The sequence below is a fragment of the Notolepis coatsorum genome, assembly GCF_963971535.1.
Source record: "Notolepis coatsorum genome assembly, chromosome: 14".
NCBI classification, from domain to species: domain Eukaryota; kingdom Metazoa; phylum Chordata; class Actinopteri; order Aulopiformes; family Paralepididae; genus Notolepis; species Notolepis coatsorum.
Window position 1 is genome coordinate 83,323,768 of NC_140178.1, and position 25,393 is coordinate 83,349,160.

The following is a 25,393-nucleotide window of genomic DNA, read 5'->3' on the forward strand; positions in this document are numbered from 1 at the left end:
TATCAAATGTACACTGTGAGGTCAGGGTAACAGGACGGTTAGGGGTTATAGAATGATCAAAGTTAATTGGGAAGGTAATCATAAGGAAGGCCAGCGGGGGCCAGTGGTGATGGTAGCACCTGTCAAATACAGTCTGATATATATATATAGATAATAGAAATCCTTTAATAATCCCGAGGGAAATTCGGCACTACAGATCGCTCACATTTAATAACACAATAAACATTTAGGTAGTCAATAGGACTAAAATAAGAATACAAATATAATAATGTAAAAAATAAGAATAAGATAGAATAAAGAATAAAATACGGTCTGGGATATACATTCTGGTGTACATTCTAAAATCTTAAATATACAACTAATCAGGCTCCCAGGGCCTGCACGCTATGCACAGCCACAATGGAAACTCACTCTGTGTAGTGCGGTCTACCACCCCAACCAGCACTCTCATAGCTTTGAGATACGGACACATAAAAACACAGAGAGAGAGAGAGAGAGACTGAGGGGAGAGAGGGACGCAGACAGAGAGGGAAAAGAGGATAATAGAGATGGTGAGGAGGAATGAATATAAGAGATGAGAAGGAAGGGAAGGAGAGAGAGAGAGAGAAAGTGGAGAAAGGAGAGGAGAGGTCACCCAGTGCTTGCCTGACCGACTGGGGTTTCATGCCTCATTGCCCGCCACCCGTCCTCCCAGCTGCTGTCATTGGCTCACCTCGTCCTCCCAGCTGCTGTCATTGGCTAGCCTCCACCTCAATTCCCTCCCCCCAGAGCATCTCTCAGTTGAACTAATGTGATTGACACAGAGAAGGCGCCATGAGCTGAAAAGTGTTGGAATGGTGATGTCAAAACGTTTGTTTTCCTTCTGTGTCATAACTGAGGTAAAAAGAATTATCAAAAATAAGGATGTCTACTTTTATTTCATGTGGCTATGAACATGTTAAACTATATTTGAGAAATGCCATTCGGTCAAGTCAAAATAAGTATCCCATTGATTGATTGATTGATTTGATTGATTGATTGATTGATTGATTGATTGAAAACTTTATTAACAGATTGCAGAATGGGTACAATACAGTACGGCTCAATACAAACAACTGCTAAGAGGATGCAGACCAGAAAAATACGTTTGTCTTGTTTACATAAGGCCTCCATTTTCAATTCATCAAGACATTTATGACATACAAGACATACAAATATACAGTACTGTGTAAGAAAAAGAGATCATAAAAATATATATATCCAAAGGGGAAGAATTTTGACATTTACCGGGGCCAGTTTCTAATTGCAGCCACCCGTAGGTGCTCTTTGAGAGCGGTTTTGCCTTCCTCCCTAAACAAAGCAACTATGAACAGTTTTCCCTGTTGCCAATCAGCAATGCCCACTAGAATACATGACCGAGTCGGTCCTTGAGCTGCTTTGCCAAAAAACACAACAAGGTTCTTTGGAGAAACCATGACTAAAAGTAATTTCCAGAGACATTGTTATTTTACCAAATGAACATGGCTCTGAGTGTAACACTTTACATAAAATAAAATATTCCTTTATTAATCCCCTTGGGGAAATTCGGTATCATAGCCGCACGGGGCAGGGGGGAGGGGAGGTACAGGTAGTAGAAGACATACAGGTACAGGTCACAGAATTATAGTACAGTGGAGAAGTAAACATTTAAATAGAATAAAAAGGCAGTGTAAACAATAATACAGTATAATTAACTCTGGACATGCGCATATGGGCAACAAGGTGCGAGATGAGGGTATGTATGCCCTCTCAGTTATTTTGCCCTACAATAAATATAGTTACAATATATAATCTAATAATCTAAATCTAATCTAATATATAATCTAAAAAAAAACGAAATGCTAGAATGCTAAATGCTTATGCAATATATAATCTAATAATCCAATAGTCTAAATCTAATCTAATATATAATCTAAAAATAATCAATGATAAAATATATGCTCTGAAGTATACAGTATTCACATAAGGTGCGGTATGCATAAGGTCAGTATATTGTCCTTTTAGGTGGGGGTCAGCTTTCACCTGGTACATGTCTACTCAGATATTGTATGTTCAGCTGTTCCAAGGACATCCTCATGATGTTCTCACAGTCACCTTTACCCTCTTTCCCATTTCCCTGCAGGCATTTACATACACAGTATTATGGGTAATGGCTAATATTCCATTTACGTTCTCATTTTAATATTGTGTATAGCTCACATACCATTACCCACCTAACGTACTTCAGTGAAACATCATACCCACCTAACGTACCTCAGTCAAACATCATACCCACCTAACGTACTTCAGTGAAACATCATACCCACCTAACGTACCTCAGTCAAACATCATACCTACCTAACGTACCTCAGTCAAACATCATACCCACCTAACTTACCTGGGTGGGTAGGTTTGTAGGCAGGTGGGTGGGTGGTTATGTATTATTATGTATGCAGTATATATGCATGTATGTACTGTGTGTATGTATGTTTGTATTAACACATATCCTTTGAATGTATTACTGGTATTTTTTTAAATAATTATGTATATCTTTGTATGTTTGATTTTACAAAACAGGGGAAGTTCTCGATAAGCCTCTAGGCTTCTAAACTTCTCCTACACAATATGGTTGTTATGTTTTTTTTTAACTATTTGTGTTAATAAATAAATACAAAATACAAATACAAACATCATACCCACCTAATGTACCTCAGTCAAACATACCCACTTAACCTACCTCAGTCAAACATCATAACCACCTAACCTACCTAAGTCAAACATCATACCCACCTAACGTACCTCAGTCAATCATCATAACCACCTAACCTACCTCAGTCAATCATCATACCCACCTAACATACCTCAGTCAAACACACACCAACTCAAAGACTGAACACTCAAGTATCCCAAATAATATTGGGATATTAATGTGCATCGATATTTCATTGTATATACTGCAGATGAAGCAGGTAAGAAACATGGGTCACTTCAACATCAGTTTAGCTTTTCCTTTCTTTTTTGAGGGTACTAGTTTGATACTGTAGGTAAACACAAAAATGGTGTGTGCGTGTGTGTCTTGTCCTATTCTATCCCTTCAAGAGAGGTCAGAGTGCATGTTTTCCCACAGTACAGCACCCTTAGAGCAGGGTGGGGCTCTGCCATGTCAGGGCCACCTTAGCATGGACGATGAACATCTTAGCCCTTTCACTACCACACTACAGACGGTTATTTACCCTTATGTAGTGTGGTTGTGAAAGGGTTAACCATTTGTTGTGTGGCAGTGAAAGGGTTAACCTTCTGTATTGTCACAGTGAATCGGTTAACCATTTGGTAGAGTGGCAGTGAAAGGGTTAGATGTAATACCGGCCACATCTGTGATCAATATCAGCTAGTTCGTTTACTGTAGTGTTAAAGATCCCCTCCATACTTGTTTTAACACCTTAAGAATGTTGTATATCGATATCGAATATAAATTAGTTTGGTATGGTTTCCCACCAAAGATTTTTAATTATTTCAATGAAAATGTCTTAGCAGCATCCCTACACCTTTGCCCTCATTGAGAATGCAAGGATCTATGAACGCCATGCCCTCTTTCCCCCTCACGTCTTCCCCCAAGCTGGTTAACTTTCTCTTTTTCCACCTACCGGTTTGCCAAAAACTTGTTTAATCAAAACACCAACTCTTAGCTTAAACAATCTTGTTATAATGATAGTTTTTGTGCATAGATGTATCAACTTCAATACAAGTTTCATGTTAGCATTTCACATTAGCAGTTAGTGTTCCCTCAATGACCAGCTGGGCAATAGCAACCATGATTGGTTGTATAATGGTTCACAGGATTAGTTGCATCAGATTTTTAGGAAGTAGGCTACAGAGACCCCCCCCCTCCAGTGGAAGAATATGAGTTCTGCACAAATAACAACCTGTATAGTCAAAGTCATGCCTCCAGGTTACAATACATTTAGTGCCACTTGGATACCAGATTTTGCGACTGCTAGCATACATTCCCAAAGTTACTCTCTCATATCAGTAGGCCGTACCAGTCTCATGACATTGTTTACGGTCAAAATAATTATTTTATTATGCCCCTCCTTGTTTTCAGGTAGGCTACTGCTCCTAGGAGGGAACCAGGAAGTGGCTGTTCTGCCAGAATGCTGACACGGTGACAAGTATTGATTGTAAACTACACTGTAGATCCCGGACGCTCAGCTCCTGTCTCCAAAATGGTCAGCAGCACATTCTCCTCACAGCCTGAAGAACATAAGTGTATGTATCATGTATGCAGAGCGCTCACTAGTCGTCTGATTCGGACTTGTTACATTACAATTACACGGTCATTACAGGTGCTGTGGTTCGTCTTGTGTAGGCTATGTCTGCTCCAATACCAACAGGACAAATCATGTACTCTTATTGTATTGGTTGAATAAAGGGATTCTCAGAATATTGGTAAATATTAAACAAAAACACAATAAATGCCCATAGTTTCAAAGGTTTATCATGAAAGTATCAAACTAAGAACTGTTAAAGGGGAAGTTCACTCATAATACACACAAACAAAAACAATCTCCTCTTCCCCTGGAGTGCTAGCTATCCATCCAGATAATGTTGGTGTGTTTGGAGTTTTCCACCATAGAGATGTCTGCCATCACTCCAACACAATGGCGCTAAATAGCGATTATTTTGTGAAGGTCAAAGCGTCAAATATTACATTTGAAACATTCAGCTACGTGTCTACAGAAATCAGTATCACGATAATCCACAGTTGAACAGTTTAATTGCAGACATATTTAGATACTTAGGTAGAAAATAGTTCTCAATGAAACTGTTCACAATCAGGTCTGTGAATGACCTTGAGTAACCTTGTCTCTACTCACACATCCACCCACCCTGCCCCCACCTTCCTCTACTCACACATCCACCCACCCTGCCCCCACCTTCCTCTACTCACACATCCACCCACCCTGCCCCCACCATCCTCTACGCAAACATCCACCCACCCTGCCCCACCTTCCTTTACTCACACATCCACCCACCCTGCCCCCACCTTCCTTACTCACACATCCACCCACCCTGCCCCCACCTTCCTTTACTCACACATCCACCCACCCTGCCCCCACCTTCCTTTACTCACACATCCACCCACCCTGCCCCCACCTTCCTTTACTCACACATCCACCCACCCTGCCCCCACCTTCCTTTACTCACACATCCACCCACCCTGCCCCCACCTTCCTTTACTCACACATCCACCCACCCTGCCCCCACCTTCCTTTACTCACACATCCACCCACCCTGCCCCCACCTTCCTTTACTCACACATCCACCCACCCTGCCCCCACCTTCCTTTACTCACACATCCACCCACCCTGCCCCCACCTTCCTTTACTCACACATCCACCCACCCTGCCCCCACCCAACCTTCCTCTCTCCTCAGACATCCACCCTGCCCCCACCTTCCTTTACTCACACATCCACCCACCCTGCCCCCACTCAACCTTCCTCTCTCCTCAGACATCCACCCTGCCCCCACCCCACACCTTCCACTCACTCTTCTCCATCCAAGGCTCTCCCTCCCTCCCTCCCTCCCTCCCTCCCTCCCTCCCTCCCTCCCTCCCTCCCTCCCTCCCTCCCTCCCTCCCTCCCTCCCTCCCTCCCTCCCTCCCTCCCCCTCTCCCTTTCCCTCTCTCTCTCTCTCTCTCTCTCTCTCTCTCTCTCTCTCTCTCTCTCTCTCTCTCTCTCTCTCTCTCTCTCTCTCTCTCTCTCTCTCTCTCTCTCTCTCTCTCTCTCTCTCTCTCTCTCTCTCTCTCTCTCTCTCTCTCTCTCACACACACACACTCTCTCTCTCCATACTGTATGAACTCTGAACTCTGTTGCCTATACTCAATCCATATTTATCTACTGTCTATGCTGCCTACAACTGTCTTATTCTTAATATATTGTATTAATAACTACCTTCATTATACCACTATATCCAATCTATAGTCTATCCATATAACACTGTATGATAGCAATGTACTGTACATACACGGTACACTATACAGTATTATCTATATCTTTATATATTTCCATACCTACTCTTATTAGTTAAACCTCTGGCTAGTATGGTTTGTTCATACTTGTAACACTGTATAATACTGTACATACTGTACATTAGATTAGCATATTTACTCTGTAGATTCGTCATATATACTCCACATACCTACATGTGATACTGTACACTGCAGTGCACTTTACTGCTCATTTTCACTCTGGTTAGATGCCAACTTAATTTTGTTGTACTCTGTACTTGTGCAACGACAATACATCTAATCTAATCTAACCGTGGTAGGATTTCTGGAATGAAACGTCATGTTGCTGTTCAAATGTAATTTCTACTGCTTTAAGTGACTATTTAGTTACATTGCATTGGATTGACAGCAGACAATCTATATGGCTGATAACTCCAAACAAGTCTCACCAAAACTATCTGGGCGGATAGATAGCACTCCGGGAGAAAGGGGAAAAACCTGTTTCTTTGTATCTTGGGTGAACTTCACCTGAACCAGAACATGAGACAAGACTAAAGAAAGGCAGACATGGAGCCGGAGCCCAAGTTACAGGCAATCATCACTGCTACCAAACAAAAAAAGGGACATGTTGGATGAAACGACAGGAAACGGAGGAGATAGAAAGGAGATGGATGTAGCTTTAGAAGAGGGTGAGGTAGAGAGAGGAGAGGAGAGGAGAGGAGAGGAGAGGAGAGGAGAGGAGAGGAGAGGAGAGGAGAGGAGAGGAGAGGAGAGGAGAGGAGAGGAGAGGAGAGGAGAGGAGAGGAGAGGAGAGGAGAGGAGAGGAGAGGAGAGGAGAGGAGAGGAGAGGAGAGGAGAGGAGAGGAGAGGAGAGGAGAGGAGAGGAGAGGAGAGGAGGCAGGACAGATATTGTGGTGACTTCATCCCCAGTAGACTCCCCTGTTGAAACAGTTGGCCTACTTACCACCAGGTTAGCTAGCCAGCCCTTCCTCTGTCTATATTCTCTCTTTTTCTGTCTTTCTTTCTTTATCATTATTTATTTATTTATCTGTCTTTCTTTTTCTCTCTCTTTCTTTATCCATCTGTCTTTCTTTCTCTTTCTTTATTTATCTGTCTTTCTTTCATTCATTCAACCGCTTTCCATCTTTTCCTTCCTTCACACCTGCCTCCCTACTTCCATCTTTCTTCCTCTCCTTCCTTGCTTTCTGCCTGCTCTCTCTCTCTCTTTCCCCATATAATGGGCCATTCCAATGGATTGGTGCAAACTGCAGTCCCACAACCAAAGCATTTAAATATTAAAATCTTAGATGTTTGAAACCCCAAATAATATTTGAGATTTAGCAATTGTTTCCATCAAAAAGATGTCTTTCTTAACTCATTGACTGCCGGGGATTAGCCATGGCCCTGTGGTCGCATTGCCACGCTTTAAAAGATAGGACTGAGTCACCTTGTTTGTAGAGCTATAACTATATTCTATCTATATTATAGCTATGGATACAATACTATGGCCCATTTGACATCACCTATCTATCGTTCAATATGTGAAAAAGAATAAAATTTTCCATCCATACGTTCCCGTGTTATACCGTGGTGAATATAAGTATGGTTTTAGAGCGGTCTAGGGTAATTCATGAAATGCGTTGAGTTAAAGCCCTATATGTCGATTCCACTATAGACGTCGCCATTTCTTGCCTGTATACGCTATTATCCTGAAATCAAATCTATATCATAGGTATTATGTTCCATCATGAATGCATGAAAAAAAAGGGGGGGGGGGTCGTTTCTGATTATTTGATTGTCAGTAACGGCATTCGCATTGAACACTAAAAACGCTTATCAGCCCGATCGTTGTAAAAGCATTGCAGGATCAAGCTAAAATTTACGTCAGATCATTCTTACCTGTGATCTGGAGTATTCCAAAAATAATATTGTTTGATGGCCATCTGGTATATCCAATGTCCATTTGGCCCATCATGGCATAATCCACCACAACATATGGATCGGGGTTATTTGACGCGCTTCGATGGAACCGGCAGAACGGCTGCCCTCGCCCGACAAGGAAACATGAAGAAAGATACAAGGGTATAAAGGGTGCTCGATACCGCCGTCTAGCGTGATACGGCCGGTATTGCACTTTTACATTCTCAGGCTGATTCCCCATGTTAACCCACGAGTCCGTGTGCCTATAATGAATAGAAATATCGAATAAAAGAAATAACGATCAAATAACGAGTATACTTGTCATTGGCAGTGAATTTAAGGGAAGTAAACAATTATATAATATTATACTTGATATACTTTTTTTGTATTTTATTTTTTTATAATTTTTTATACAAACACATAAACAAACATGACAACATAAAATTAGATATACAAGCATTAATTAACAGTGCACATCCAATGAAATCACCATTTAGATAAATGTCTTATACAAGATATACACCTAATACCTGCTATCTAATACCCTACATACATATGCTCCTGCTCGCTACCCCCCCCCGGACCCCCCATTGGATAATCCATCCATTATCATTCGCTCCTAACCAGGCATTGCCATTATATGCTATCTTTTATTCTCTCCACCACTTCTAACCACATTGTCATTTTGGATTCATTGAGATCCAAAATTCTTGCTGTAGATATTTCTATATAAATCACATCGAGATATGTAAGAATCCAGACCTTCCGGCACATTTTTTCCGGTTGAAACCATCGTGATGCTATCAGCTTTTTAGCCACTGTGATACCAGATAAAACCAATCTCTTTAGCTGTATAGGTACTGCACACTCAACAACATCATTCAGCAGTAATACAGAGGGGTGTACAGGTATATTCAGAGTTAAGAGATTTGATAATTGCTGGGTCACTTCTTTCCAGAATATCTTAACTGGTGGGCAGTCCCAGTACATGTGCATAAATGTCCCCTCGTCCCCATTTGTACATAAGGAGCATTTGGAGTCTTGTTTAATACCCATTCTGTTCAGTCTTATAGGGGTCAAGTATGTCCTATGAATATAGTTAAGATTGATTTGTTGATGGTCTGGGTTCCTTGATGCAAGTCGAACATTTGCCCAGGCTTCTTGCCAATCAAAATCTATCTCCAGGTCTGGTATATCCCTCCTCCAGACTGATTCTAGGTGGAGGATTTCATACGAGGACGTTAGTAATTGATGATAAAAATCTGATACAAAACCTCTCGATGTCTCTCTTTCATAGAAGAATTTGTGGTATCTGTGGTGTACAATTGGTATCCTTAATGGAACACCGTGAGCCTTCAAACATAACAATAACTGTGCGTAAAAATAATATGTAGAACCGGTGAGATAATTTTTTTTGTGTATTTCCTCATAACTACAAAAACCCTGTTTGTTGAAAACATCTCCTAATGTGTGTATGCCCTGCTTTTCCCATCTATCGAATCTTATAGGTCGTTTTCCAATCAGGAGTGCATTGTTATTGAATAAGGGAGTATGATTATGCCATTTATGTGGGTTAGAATATTTTTTTTTGTGTATCACGCCATATCCGGAATGTATGAGTAATAATGGGGCCAAATTTCAGTTCGCATTGCTTAATTGATAATTTGGTGTATACTATGTCCTGCAGTCTATGTGGTGCTACTATATTTACTTCTAAATTCCTCCAGGATACTGATGCTTGGGGATAAAACCATGTTGTCAGTGGTCTTAAAGTGTACGCCTTAAAATAGTGGAAAAAATCTGGAAATGCCATACCTCCGTCGGCTTTGTTTCTCTGTGCGGTGGATCTTTTTATACGTGGTGGTTTGTTATTCCAAATAAATTTGTATGCGGAAGAGTGTAATTTTTTTCAGTAACCATCTGGAGGGGGTAACGGTAGCATTGAGCTGATGAAGTTGATTCTAGGTAAGACATCCATCTTAACTATTGAAACCCGTGCCTGTACTGAGTTTTTAAGTTTTGACCACCTGTCAAAGTCGTATTTTATTTTATTTTGGATTTCTATGTAATTGTGCTTCACCGTTTGGCTTATGGTAGGGAATACTTCAACTCCCAAACATCTAAAGTGTTTAACCATTGGTATTTCTTCTGGAAGGAGTATATTTTTTGCAGGGGCATTGAGTGGAAGGAAAGCCGACTTTGGCCAATTTATCTTAAATCCTGATAGGTCGCCAAAATCATCAATCAACTTGAGAAGATGAGGCATTGCGGTGTTAGGGTTTTGCATGAACAGTATTACGTCGTCCGCATATAAACTAATTTTGTGTTGTGTGCCCTTGATTACGATTGGTTCTATGAATTGGGATTGTCTTATATATTGTGCTAAAGGTTCTAATGATAAATCGAATAGTCCGGGACTAAGAGGGCAACCCTGTCTAGAAGAGCGTGATACCGGAAAGATTTCGTAGGTGATTATACCTGTTGTAATCATGGCTGATGGGTCTTTGTATAATACTTTAATCATATCAATGAATCCTTTTCCTAACCCCATCCTTTCTAATACTGCCCATAGATACGACCATTCCAACCTATCAAAAGCTTTCATTGCATCCAGGGACAGCATCGCCTTAGGTGTGGTGTCGTCCTTGCTGGCATCTAGTACGTGTAGTAATCGTCTTATGTTATCAGTGATCAAGCGGCCTCTTATGAAGCCAGTTTGATCCGGATGAACTAAAGACGTCATATGCTTTGGAAGTCTGATGGCTAATACCTTAGAGCAGTGTTTCTCAAAGTGGGGGGCGCGCACCCCAGGGGGGGCGCAGAGGCATGACAGGGGGGGCCTTGAGATTTATAAAAAAAAAAAAAAAAATTGGATTCCAGAAAATTATCACTAAAGTGCTATCTGTTGCAGCTGCACTGTTCTCCATGAAAATACCATTTCTCAAAATCTGAAAATCACTATTTAATAAAACACAGAAAAGGATCACCAAGTTACTCTGGATAAAAAAAAACTTTACAGACAACATTGAGACAAAGCTTCCTGACACATCTCCATCCAAACTCTTGGAAGAACTCTTTGAAATCTCATCTGATACCACCTGGAGAGCTAGTTTCAGAGTGTGGTGCTGAGTACCAAGTATCTCATCTCATGGCCCACCAAGTATCTCATGATGCAGCAGTTAAGGTGTTGATACCATTCAGCACCACATACAGTATCTGTGTGAAGCTGGCTTTTCATCCATGACAGCTCTGAAAACAAAATATAGGGCCAATTTGAAAGGTCACGATATTGGTGTTGTTTCAATAAATTTAAACATGGCCCATTTCATGACTATTTTGTTGGGGCGAGGGGGGGGGGGCCCAAAATATTTTGGTCCGCCAAAGGGGGGCCTGACAGAAAAAGTTTGAGAAGCACTGCCTTAGAGTACAGTTTGATATCGGTTCCGAGGAGGCTTAAGGGTCTATAACTACCGCACTCTGTGGGGTCTTTGTCTTTTTTAAGGAGGACTGTTATGAGTGCAATATTGTCGTTCTTATGGAAGTTCCCCTCCTTGACTGAGTATAAAATCATATTAAGTAATAGGGGTCCAATTATGTCCCAGCATGAGAGGTACATTTCTGGTGGGATACCGTCTCTTCCAGGAGCCATACCACTTTGCATTTCGGATATGGCCTTCCTGAGTTCCTCTAGTGTGATGGGTGTTTCTAACTGTTTAGCGTCATCCTCTGAAAGTTTGGGGAGGTTAATTTGATTAAGATATGTGTCCATTTTGTTTTGATCGAAGGTCGTTTCTGATTTATACAAGTTGGAGTAGAACTCTTTGAATGTCGCGTTTATTTTTTTAGTGTCTGTTACAAGTCCTTGTTGTGCTTTAATGGTAGTTATATCTGCAAATTTTGCGTTAACTCTTAATCGCATAGCTAGTAGGTGACTTGGTTTAGAACCTTGAGAATAATGCTGTTGTCTTGTGCTACGTATTTGTACTTCAGATTGTTGTTTATAAATGGCGTTAATCTCTTTTTTAGTACATTAACTTGATTTTCCAGTCGAATCGAGTCGTTGTATTGTAAAGAAGTAAATAACGTAGAATAAAGCGTTTCCAGTTCCGCCAGTTTTGAGCATCGATTCTTGCGTATTTTGGAGGAAAAGCTATCAGTGAAATCCTTGATCATTCCCTTTACCGACATCCATAATATTCTAGGGTCCGGCACCGATTTCACATTCTCTAGTAGGAATACTGAGAGAGCTTCTTTGAGTTGTGTAATGAATTCCTTGTTATTCAGCAGTATCGTGTTAAATCGCCATCTTGGGGCTCGGGATGACAGTATACCAAATTATCCTTTTAGGAGTAAATAACAGTGATCTGATAATGCATTGGGTACCATCTCCACGTCATAGTTATCAAATAGTCTCGGGGTTGCAAAAACATAATATATTCTGGAAAGTGTTTTATGTCTTGCTGATCGACAAGAGTACTTCCGGGTCGTAGGGTTGAGTGATCGCCATAGATAATTTACACCTGTATTCTTCGACCAATCCTTTAACGCATTAGATGAATTTTTTTGTTCGTTGGAAAAGGTGGGATAAGATTTATCCAACCCAGAATCCCAGATGGCATTAAAATCCGCAACAATTATAAATGAGTATTCTGGAAGGTCTAACATTGTTCTGGTAAGTGTAGTGTAGAAATTAGCTTCGTATAGATTTGGGGCATATACCGCTATTTTCCTATTCTTGTGTATAATCTTAGCTATGGTTATCCGACCATCTGCATCAGACCATACTCCCTTCAATTCAATATTCAACTTCCGTTTCACGACTATAGCAACTCCACGGGTTCTCGTTCCAAAGGAAGAGTGACTAATGTTATGGTATATGTTGTCCGCTAACGTAGCTTTGTCTCCCATTAAAATGTGCGTTTCGCTTAAAAGAGCCACATCGACCTGTTTGTTTTTCATCAATGTGAGCACGCTTTTGCGTTTATGTTGATTATTTATTCCCCCGGTGTTCCAGATCATTATATTCAAACTAGCCATAATCTATACATATTGTTTTGTAGTTGTTGGTAATACTTCTGGAGTGCGAATTCACAATGGATTTACATCCCACGATTGAGGTCCCATTGAGAGCCGAGCATAAAAACATACATATATACAAATAAACCCCTGATCCCCCCTCCCTTACAGAGCCGTACAAGGTACCTATTTGATACCTCCTTCGCGTACAACTTCTTCCTATCCTGCACCGCCGGTCAGCCCAGAATGAGCAATTTATCCTAAGCTTTCCTATGTATACCATAGAATCTATCCTTTTAATTCTAATTTAATAGAATGTCACCTGTGACCAAGCCACTCTCCAGTTAATGTAATTAAACAAAATAAAAAATATACCTCAATTAGTATACTCATTTAAACCTTTTTTTTCTTCTTTTTTTTAAACCTTCTACTAACATGTATTGATTAGAACATTTCAGAATAAAGAAATAAAGAATAAGAAATAATGATGTTTAGAATTAGATATCGAAACCCATAAAGTCAGGGATTAACTACTTGATTTTTCTTTTTTTTTTTTAAATAACTTTGCATGTTTACACATCTAAATGAAAAGGAGATTTTTAAATACTTGTATGCAGATCGTCTCCCGTCATGAGTGATCATTAATCTGTTATGGTGGTTGTTGTTCTTCACATCTATTTCATGACCAAGTCTCATATCGCTGTTATTTTCCGGGGCCATCATTGAAAAAGGCATTGTATTCCAGAATGCTGTCAGCCGCTCATGACTTGCAGATTGTTGTTATAATGTTCCAGTACATTCCTTGTGTCATAGAATCAATATCAATCCAGTGTATTCCAGTATATTCCATTATGAGTCATAGCCTTCAAGTAAAAAAAGAGAATAGAAAATTCTAGAATGTTCCAAAATAGTCGGTATCAAATCATGACCTGCATATTACCATGAATCTATATATATATGTTGTTTAGCGTTTTATATCAAACTACTTATCCCTCAATGTTGTCAAAAGCTTGTATGATGTCGTTTTTGATGTCCATGCAATTGTGAAGTTATCCAAGAAAGATGAATCTTGTCATCCACTTTTTATATTCTTCATGTAATCTTCTGCCGCCTCAAGCGAACGTAGCACGAATTTCTTTCCCTCTCCCTCCACAATGGAAAGAATAGCTGGATACCGTAAGATGGGGTGGAGACCTTTCTCATATAGCCGGTGTACTACATCCTTGTAGCGGGCCCGTATAGAGTTATGGCTTCTTTGCACATGTCCTCATAGAACCACACTTTTTTCCCTTTGTATATCAGTTTTCCCCATTTCTTGCGTGATTCCCTGATAATCGTGTCTCTTCAGACTGGCAATGATCACTCTTTCCTTGTTGTTGTTGTTGTTGTTGTTGTTGTTGTTGTTGTTGTTGTTGTTGTTGTTGTTGTTGTTGTTGTTGTTGTAGTTTACGGTGCCAATTCTGTAGCGTTTGTCCACTATCGGTTCTGTAGGTAGGATATCAGGACCTAGAATTTCGACTAGCACTGCAGCAAACTTGGCATCTGTGCAATTGACTGATTCATCCAAACCCACTATACGGAGGTTATGTCTGCGGGCGTGACGTTCGATTTCGAGCAGTCTGACCGAGTTTTCCTCTTTGTTGTCCTGGATCATCTGCCAAAGCTGTTTGTCTCCCAGTTGCATCTCCTTTGATACTTCGGCGATAGTATCAAATATTTCCTTATTCTTCTCCTCTTGTTTCAGTGAGTATTCGGTCACAGTATTTGCCACTGCCGTTATGCGATCGGATTGTACTACAATCTGTGCGTTGATGTCTTCAAGTTTAGCCTCTATAGCTAACTTAAATGCGATAGCATTAGCTTCGGCTCTCTCAACCGCTCTGGCTATATCATTAACCTTGTTGGTTAAGATCTTTATCAGAGCTGTCAGCGTTTTGAAATCGGGAGAAGGACTCTCCATGTCTGTCTCGGATGAGGTCGTAGGAATGTTGGAATCCATGAGATTGTCGAGCTTTTTATTCTCTATAGCTTCTGCTTTCTCCTTCACTGTAGAGCGCGTCACCGCACCGTCTACCGTTGGAGTATCTGCTTCACGGCTCTTTGTACTATCTTTCTTTCCTCGCATGTTCGTTTTCCCTATTGATATAGTTAGTTGAAGGTCTTAGTTAATATATACGTCGAGGTTTAAACACATTAGTGTTGTATAAAGTAGGTTTTTAAGCGAAATTAACAAAAACTGGAGCGGAGCTTGTGACAAATGCGACTGTCACATACTGTCGTCAAACCGGAAGTTGATATACTTTATAATATACTTTTAATATGTTTATTTTTGTAAATCATGAAGCTTTATGTAAGAAATGTTGTCCATTTTCATGTCACAACCAAAACAGTGTAGGTTTTAGTCTGTGGGCTGAGACTCATGATTTTAGCCACACGGTCCACACCCCTACAGTTTTGATCAGGAAGTATGCTGTCATCATACTGACACCCGACTCCACACCAAACCCAGCAACCAGCACTCCAGGTGGTGAGGATGGTAACATCTCAGCCCCTCTGACCCTCAACACAGGAGCCCCCCAGGGCTGTGTCCTGAGCCCCCTCCTCTACCTCCTATATACCCACGATTGTGTAGCCACTCACAGTTCCAACATGGTGATTAAGATTGCCCATGACACAACAGTGATAGGCCTAATCACCAATAATGACGAAGCGTCCTACAGGAAAGAGGTTGACAACCTGGCACAATGGTGCTGGGTGAACAACCTCTCTCTCAACGTTGACAAGACCAAGGAGCTGGTTGTGGACTACAGGGGAGGGTGAGAGAGGCTGGACCCCATCAACATCAACGGGTCTGCTGTGGAGAGAGTCAGCAGCTTCAAGTTCCTCTATGTTCACATCACTGAGCACCAGTGGTGCAGTGCTGGTATAACTCGGTATAACGGCGTTATACCTCGGTCACTGAGGCGGAAGTACGCGCAATCGCTTTTTACATGGCATTATCCAACCGGACTCCCGGAGAAGCATGCAGCCGCAGAGCCAGCGGCGCTCTCTGGGCCGCGCGCTGACGGCCGCGCTGTGAGGCAATAGTATCCAGCTGCAGGACGAGAGCAGCCAAAAAAAACTGTGCATGCGCGCGCACGCGCGCGGAGCGTTTGACCTACTGTCAATTTGCCACTGCACCACTGCTGAGCACCTCACCTTGGACGAGCAAACCTGCCAGGTGGTGAAGAAGAGGCCCTCACCTGGGACGAGCACACCTGCCAGGTGGTGAAGAAGAGCACCTCACCTGGGACGAGCACACCTGCCAGGTGGTGAAGAAGAGGCCCTCACCTGGGACGAGCACACCTGCCAGGTGTTGAAGAAGAGGCCCTCACCTGGGACGAGCACACCTGCCAGGTGTTGAAGAAGAGGCCCTCACCTGGGACGAGCACACCTGCCAGGTGTTGAAGAAGAGGACCTCACCTGGGACGAGCACACCTGCAGGTGTTGAAGAAGAGGCCCTCACCTGGGACGAGCACACCTGCCAGGTGTTGAAGAAGAGGACCTCACCTGGGACGAGCACACCTGCCAGGTGGTGAAGAAGAGGCCCTCACCTGGGACAAGCACACTGGCCAGGTGTTGAAGAAGAGCACCTCACCTGGGACGAGCACACCTGCCAGGTGTTGAAGAAGAGCACCTCACCTGGGACAAGCACACCTGCCAGGTGGTGAAGAAGAGCACCTCACCTGGGACGAGCACACTGGCCAGGTGTTGAAGAAGAGGCCCTCACCTGGGACGAGCACACCTGCCAGGTGTTGAAGAAGAGGACCTCACCTGGGACGAGCACACCTGCCAGGTGTTGAAGAAGAGGACCTCACCTGGGACGAGCACACCTGCCAGGTGTTGAAGAAGAGGACCTCACCTGGGACGAGCACACTTGCCAGGTGTTGAAGAAGAGCACCTCACCTGGGACGAGCACACCTGCCAGGTGTTGAAGAAGAGGCCCTCACCTGGGACGAGCACACCGGCCAGGTGGTGAAGAAGAGGACCTCACCTGGGACGAGCACACCTGCCAGGTGTTGAAGAAGAGGACCTCACCTGGGACGAGCACACCGGCCAGGTGGTGAAGAAGAGGACCTCACCTGGGACGAGCACACCGGCCAGGTGGTGAAGAAGAGGACCTCACCTGGGACGAGCACACCTGCCAGGTGTTGAAGAAGAGCACCTCACCTGGGACGAGCACACCTGCCAGGTGTTGAAGAAGAGGACCTCACCTGGGACGAGCACACCTGCCAGGTGTTGAAGAAGAGCACCTCACCTGGGACGAGCACACCTGCCAGGTGGTGAAGAAGAGGCCCTCACCTGGGACGAGCACACCTGCCAGGTGTTGAAGAAGAGGCCCTCACCTGGGATGAGCACACTGGCCAGGTGTTGAAGAAGAGGACCTCACCTGGGACGAGCACACCTGCCAGGTGGTGAAGAAGAGGCCCTCACCTGGGACGAGCACACCTGCCAGGTGGTGAAGAAGAGCACCTCACCTGGGACGAGCACACCTGCCAGGTGTTGAAGAAGAGGCCCTCACCTGGGACGAGCACACCTGCAGGTGTTGAAGAAGAGGCCCTCACCTGGGACGAGCACACCTGCAGGTGTTGAAGAAGAGCACCTCACCTGGGACGAGCACACCTGCCAGGTGTTGAAGAAGAGGCCCTCACCTTGGACGAGCACACCTGCCAGTGTTGAAGAAGAGGACCTCACCTGGGACGAGCACACCTGCCAGGTGGTGAAGAAGAGGCCCTCACCTGGGACGAGCACACCTGCCAGGTGGTGAAGAAGAGGCCCTCACCTTGGACGAGCACACCTGCAGGTGTTGAAGAAGAGGACCTCACCTGGGACGAGCACACTGGCCAGGTGGTGAAGAAGAGCACCTCACCTGGGACGAGCACACCTGCCAGGTGGTGAAGAAGCACAACAACGCCTCTTTTACCTCAGGCGGCTGAAGCCCCAGATCCTACAGGCTTCTACAGAGACACAGCCGAGAGCCTCCTGACTGGATGCATCACTGCCAAGTTTGGAAACTGCTCTGCCCTCAAATGCAAAGCGCCACAGAAGGTTGTGCAAACAGCCCTGAACATCAGTGGACATGAGGCTTCGCTCCATCCAGGATAATACAACAGATGCTGTGTCAGCAAAGCCTGCAGGATTATTAAAGGACCTGCAGCCACAAAACACTTTCAGCTGATGCTGTCCGGCAAACAGTACCACAGCCTCAAGGCCCAGACCAGCAGACTCGGGGACAGTTCTTTCCCCCAGGCAGTCAGACTCATGAACAAATACACTAACGACCGGCTACCTGCCTGTGACTAGTGTGATAATCTAGTGCTATTTTATCACCGTTTCTGATGCTGATTTCCACACACTACACCTATGTGGTGTCTGTCATATGGTAAAGTGTAGAGATACAGTATTTTATCATTGATTCTAATGCCATTCTAATGCCACTTTGCAGACACTACCACACTGTGATTATAACACTGTGATTATTGTATTGTAAATTTGTGCTATTCTTATCATTGCTTATGCTGCTATTTCTTACACTTTTTATTGCTGAACTTTTTTGTCCTACTTCATGTTGATGTTGCTGCTAAGCAGAGGAGCCAAAAACAAAATAATTTAACTCCTCTATGCTGTAACAGTAATGGAAGATGTGACAATAAAATATGAATATGAATATTAAAATGTGTCAGTATGTGAATTCTTATGGTTCATTTACACAGGGATAAAGTCTTAAAACACCAACATCTACATTGTAAGATCTGTTTCTTTAGGTAGAATTTTTTTATCTGTAACATTTATTAGTTATTTTTAATAACATGAAGTGTTGACAGTCTGATTCAGCTTTGGAAAACTAAATAGTGTGGTCACAACTGAAACATTACTGTCACTATCAAAAATGTGCAGTCAAGACCGAAACATTGGGGTGTTTGTACCTAAACATGGTATCATAGTGTTTGGTTAAAACCAATGAATCCTTCATTCCTTTGATCAGAATCATCAACTTTATGCCCTTTACAAAGAAGGATTTAATTCAAAATACAATGAATCTCGTAAATTACAAATTGTTAAGTAGTAGTAGTAGTCTTATTCAGTCATCACACACAATACAATAATGCACATCCATTCAACAGTCTTTGATTCTGGCAGTGACTGAAAATGTCATGTATGTCATATATGTTATGATGATTGGAAAATGGGGGACCCTGATGTAAACAAGACAAAAGTCTTTCTCTGGTCTGCAGTCCCTTAACAATTATGTGTATTGAGCCGTAGCCTACTGTATTGTACCCATTCTGCAATCTCTTAAATAAAACTTTCATTCAATCAATCAATCTGCACGGTGATTGATTGAATGAAAATTGTATTAACAGATTGCAGAATGGGTACAATACAGTACGGCTCAATACACACAATTGTTAAGGGGATGCAGACCAGAGAAAGACTTTCGTCTTGTTTACATCAGGATCCCCCATTTTCAATTCATAATGAATTGTAAGTAAGGGTGCAACTTGCTCCGTGCAATCCATTCTTTGTGGATCTAGGCCCAAGTGTCTTACGTGTCACCATGTCCTAACAGAAGGATGAACAAATGAGAGATTTCTGACTAATGTTAAGTATGCATATGGATCTAATACTATGTCAATATTACTATTGCTTTACAGAGATCTTGCACAGACCAAGGCTGTGTTTGAGAAATATCGTCCCACTCACGTCATCCATCTTGCAGCCAAAGTGGGGGGCTTGTATCTACACATGAGGGAGAATTTGCAGTTTTTGGTAAGAAAACACAGCCTCTCAGTGTCCCCTGTGTTGACAGCTCCTGTTGTGAAAGTGAACAAGCTTACGGTCAGGAAGTTACAAAACACAAGCTTGACGCGTGTATTTGGGTCCAGCGCTTAATGTATTCTTATAGAGTCAGATATAGGCTAGACGTCAGACACGTACACACATAGGACCCAAAGGGTGCTCGAGCACCTGCTCCTTTTCCTTAGAGTAAAAAAGGTCCCTAAAAAATTTCGTTTATTTTCTATTTTAATTATATCAAATATGTGCTAATTATAGACGCAAAACAACATGTTTTTAAGTTTAGAAAGATTGCCCCCCCCCCAAAAAAAACAACAACTAAAAAACTTGCTATACGACTCACTATAATGCTGCACTTCAAGTTCAAGTTCAAGTTTCTTTAATAGTTGTCATACAGAAGTACAGAATACTTTTATACAAAATGCTTCTTACTGTTACGCTCCAGAGACTGTGCAAGACAAGATAAGTATGAAATAAAATAACATAGTATAGCATGTAAATTAGAAGTAAAAAATGAGGTCACAGTGTTCAGTATGGACATATGTACAATGTTCGATGCAGAATAGACGTAACTGAGTTACCATATAATATACAATACTATGCAGTGTACTACTATACAATACTATATAGTGCAAGGCAGAGATGGGATGAGGTGCAATTTAGGTACAATTTACAGTAGGTGTACGAGTTGTAGTGCAAATCCTTTATCAATAAATATAAAGTGTGTTTGTGTGATCTAAAGTGTGGAGAGTGGGTGCTGCAGTGTGTTGTTTGTTTAAGTGAGTGTGTGCGTGCGTGTGGGTGTGTGTGCTGTGTGCATTTGATGGTTGTTGCATAGTGTTTATTGTTCGTTTAGCAGCCTGATGGCCTGGGGATAGAAGCTTCTTCTGAGTCTTTCTGTGCTCGCCTTAAGACTCCGGTATCGCTTGCCTGACCGCAGCAGTTCAAAGAGGCAGTTGTTCGGGTGGCTGGAGTCTTTGATGATTCTCTTAGCCTTCCCCCTGCACCGCTTGTTGTAAATGTTCTGGAGGGTGGGAAGCCCCCCTCCAATTGTGCGTTCGGCTGAACGTGTCACTCTTTGTAGTCTGCTACGGTCTTGTGCAGTGCTATTCCCAAACCAGGAGGTGATGTTGCCAGTCAGGATGCTCTCTATTGTACACTATTGAGTAGAAGTTCCTAAGGATCTTCTGACTGACTTGGAACTTCCTTAGGCCGCCTGAGGAAGTAGAGGCGTTGTCGTGCCTTCTTCACAACACTGTCAATGTGTGTGGTCCATGTCAAGTCCTCGGATATGTGGGCTCCGAGGTACTTGAAACTGTTCACTCTCTCAACCGGTGCCCCGTCGATGCTGAGGGGGGCTGTAGTCCTTGACCCCCGACCTCCTGAAGTCCACAATCATCTCTTTTGTTTTGCTGACGTTCAGGGAGAGGCAGTTCTCCTGACACCACTGTGACAGATTCTCTACCTCCTATTTTATCATTGATTCTAATGCCATTCTAATGCCACTTTGCAGACACTACCACACTGTGATTATAACACTGTGATTATTGTATTGTAAATTTGTGCTATTCTTATCATTGCTTATGCTGCTATTTCTTACACTTTTTATTGCTGAACTTTTTTGTCCTACTTCATGTTGATGTTGCTGCTAAGCAGAGGAGCCAAAAACAAAATAATTTAACTCCTCTATGCTGTAACAGTAATGGAAGATGTGACAATAAAATATGAATATGAATATTAAAATGTGTCAGTATGTGAATTCTTATGGTTCATTTACACAGGGATAAAGTCTTAAAACACCAACATCTACATTGTAAGATCTGTTTCTTTAGGTAGAAATTTTTTATCTGTAACATTTATTAGTTATTTTTAATAACATGAAGTGTTGACAGTCTGATTCAGCTTTGGAAAACTAAATAGTGTGGTCACAACTGAAACATTACTGTCACTATCAAAAATGTGCAGTCAAGACCGAAACATTGGGGTGTTTGTACCTAAACATGGTATCATAGTGTTTGGTTAAAACCAATGAATCCTTCATTCCTTTGATCAGAATCATCAACTTTATGCCCTTTACAAAGAAGGATTTAATTCAAAATACAATGAATCTCGTAAATTACAAATTGTTAAGTAGTAGTAGTAGTCTTATTCAGTCATCACACACAATACAATAATGCACATCCATTCAACAGTCTTTGATTCTGGCAGTGACTGAAAATGTCATGTATGTCATATATGTTATGTGATTGGAAAATGGGGGACCCTGATGTAAACAAGACAAAAGTCTTTCTCTGGTCTGCAATTGTGTGTATTGAGCCGTACTGTATTGTACCCATTCTGCAATCTGTTAATAAAATGTTCAATCAATAAAATCCAATGGTCTGACAAAAAAAAACTAAATAAATCGACGGCCATTTAAAAAAAAAAAATAATAATAATTATGTACAAGGCCATATAGTTTAATATATCCTTACATTTATACAGGATTGCTACTCACATTTGTCCTTGAACATTGTAATTGTTATTAATTTACCTGTGAAAATTATCCAAAAGTATATTTAACAACATCTTAATAGGTCAATATAACCATTCTTAATTTAAATATATTAATACATATTTTGGGAGAGGAGAATATTCCAAAACTGTCTGAAAATACAATATGAGAATTAACTGTACAATTAATAGAAATATACTATTTTCATACATAGAACGTTTGGGGGAAAAGATATTTCCAACCACTGGACAAAGGAGGATGTTCCACGCACTCCATTTCAACAACGACACAGAGGAAGGAAGTCAATTAAACATATCAGGGCAAAAGGAGGCAGTCACATGACCCGGATAATGGCCTGGCAGGTGGAACAGATTATAAGATGAAATTGCAAAAAGGGGGGGAAATACACAAAAATACACAACAAGTTAAGTTAAATGACTGTGGAAAAGATATCCAGCAAAGCTAGAGGCCAGAGAAAATAAACAATGACCAGTCAGAATGTACAGTATCAGAACAGATAATACAGTACCCACAATCAACTTAGTGACCAACAACAAGAAGAAAATGTAATGACGGGTAGACTTTACTTAGACGTAAGGGACTCTGTTGTTTGACCACTAGAATAGTGTATGTGTACACTACAGCATTAAAAGGAGAACTAAGACCAGGCTAATGTAATGCATCTAGACGGTGGACCCAAAACGTTTCCCTTTATAAGCTGTCCCCGACTAAGGATTTGGATGGTCGACTATGATTGGCCAAAATTTGCCGTTAGGCGACTATTGGTTGAAAAACAAAATATATATATATATATATATATATATATATTTATCATTCCATTTGGGCTGGGGGGTGCTTAATGTCTGAAGGAGTCGACTGAAGACTTCTTGTCCTCTGCAAAAGCATGCAATTGGTCCACTGATGGATACATCTTGATATTTGTCTAGTCTAGACTCTAGTGCAGGGCTATTCAACTGGCGGCGGGCGGGCCAGATCCGGCCCGCGGGATGATTCTGACCGGCCCGCAAAAGATTACATGATAATAAAAAAAAAAAATAATAATAATAATAATATTTTTTATTTAATTTTTTTTAACTTTTTTATTTTCATGTCAACGTTCACACGCACAATTGAGCCAAAAGTCACTCAATTAATGACAGATTTCATTGATAAATTGAGGGAAAACTTTGCAAGTCTATTTGATGAATTTGACATGCCCAGAGAATTGATGCATTTTGTGAGCAACCCATTTGCCAATGTAGCTGCTATTTCCACAAAAGGACAAGAGTTCCTTGCATCACTTCACATTGATGAAGGTCTCCTGCAACTTGAAATAATTGACATGCAAGCATCATCTGCTCTGAAGCAGACACTTGAGAATGAATCAACCACAACATTTTGGATAAAGTGTATTCATGTCAACACATTCCCCAAAATAAAAATGCTGGCAATATCTGTGCTAACAATGTTTGGCTCACCATCATACACCTGTGAATCCAGTTTCTCTCACATGAATGCCATTAAAACAAGCAACCGTGCCTCCTTGACAAATGAGCATTTGCATCACTGTTTGCGGGTAGCCCTCACTTCCTATGAACCCTCTTTCTCTGCCATTGCCCAGTCAAAGAAGTGCAATCTCTCTCATTAGATGTGTGTAAGTAGGCTTGTCTGCCCCGCACCCCCCTGATGTTTGAGAGTTAAGAGTGGACAATAAGTGCTAATAAGATGCTGTGATTTGATGTTGTTGCACAGACATGAAGCACTTTTTCATAAGCTCAGCTGCACTATAAATGTGTTTTTTGTTCAAGTGTTGATGTTAGAATGTTCAGATGCACATCATGCACTTGTTTGTTTTTTATTTTATTTTTATATTGAAATGTTGAAGAGGAGATGTTGCAGTTGTTGCACAGTCATAAATGAAGGACTTTTTGCAGGAGATGTTGCAGATGTGGCACATAAATGAAGCACTTTTTTTGAAAAGTATACTACTTTTGCAATGTAGTTAAATAAAAGTTGTGAAAATGTGGTTGCGTGTTGTGTCAAGTGTACATATATTCATAGCACGGGGAGGCGCCGTGGCAGTCCGGCCCCTGGCCCCTTGGGTTTCTGACAATGTGGCCCCCTGAACAATTTAGTTGAATAGCCCTGCTCTAGTGTGTTCATTAGAAGGGTGAAATCCTCTTTCAGTGCCTCTGTGCCTTTTTTCGTAGGCAGTTAGCCTCTGGTATGCGTGCCATTAGCGTTAGCCACGCTTCTAGGCCTCTTTTCTTTTGGAAAGAATGATAAAAAAAAATAAAAAAAAACAAATTATAATTTATTTTTTATTTTTTTATATATATTAGACTAAGAGGTTGGCCAGTCGACTACGGCTCCTTTCGACCGACTAATAGGGGTCAGCCCAGCATATTCTGTCACCCACCCTGATCAAAGGTCTGATGCCTTCCATGAGCAACGAAGGCGTTGTGATATTCATTACAATGCCTAGCCATGGGGTAGTGGCGATTCCTAGTTCTAATAGCATATTTATGCTCGGCAAGGTGATCCCTCCGGCTTCTTTCTGTACGACCTGTGTAGAAAGCACCTTCTACACAGAGACAAAAAAAGGCGGGATATGACAAAAGTGGTTTTGCAATTAATGAAATCCATTTGTTTGTAAACTCATCATCATGTATTTCAAAGTGCCAAGTGGTTTGGTACCGATTGGTTTTGAACAAATTGGTAGAATGACCCATATACCTTTTACAGACTATACTTCTCTCTGTCTCTCTCTAACTAGCAGTGGAAAGTATAGCTTAACACATCTATACACACATACTGTACTTAAGTATGATTCTGAATGTACCGTCATGTTCATAATGGAGTTATATAATAGTGTGTCATGAATGTATGACCTTGTTATTTTATTCGCATTTATAGATGAGTAATGAATGCATTAAATGTCCAGTGAATTAAAAGTACTTTTTACCAGGTTACCATGCTATCAACGTATTTCTACTTTTACTTTTTTTAAATTAATAGTCTACATTTTCCACCTCTGTTTGTAACATTACAAAAGTGTTAGGGACCTTCTTTACTCTCACAGAAACTCCAAACCTCCACCGCAATAAAGCTGTTGTTGACA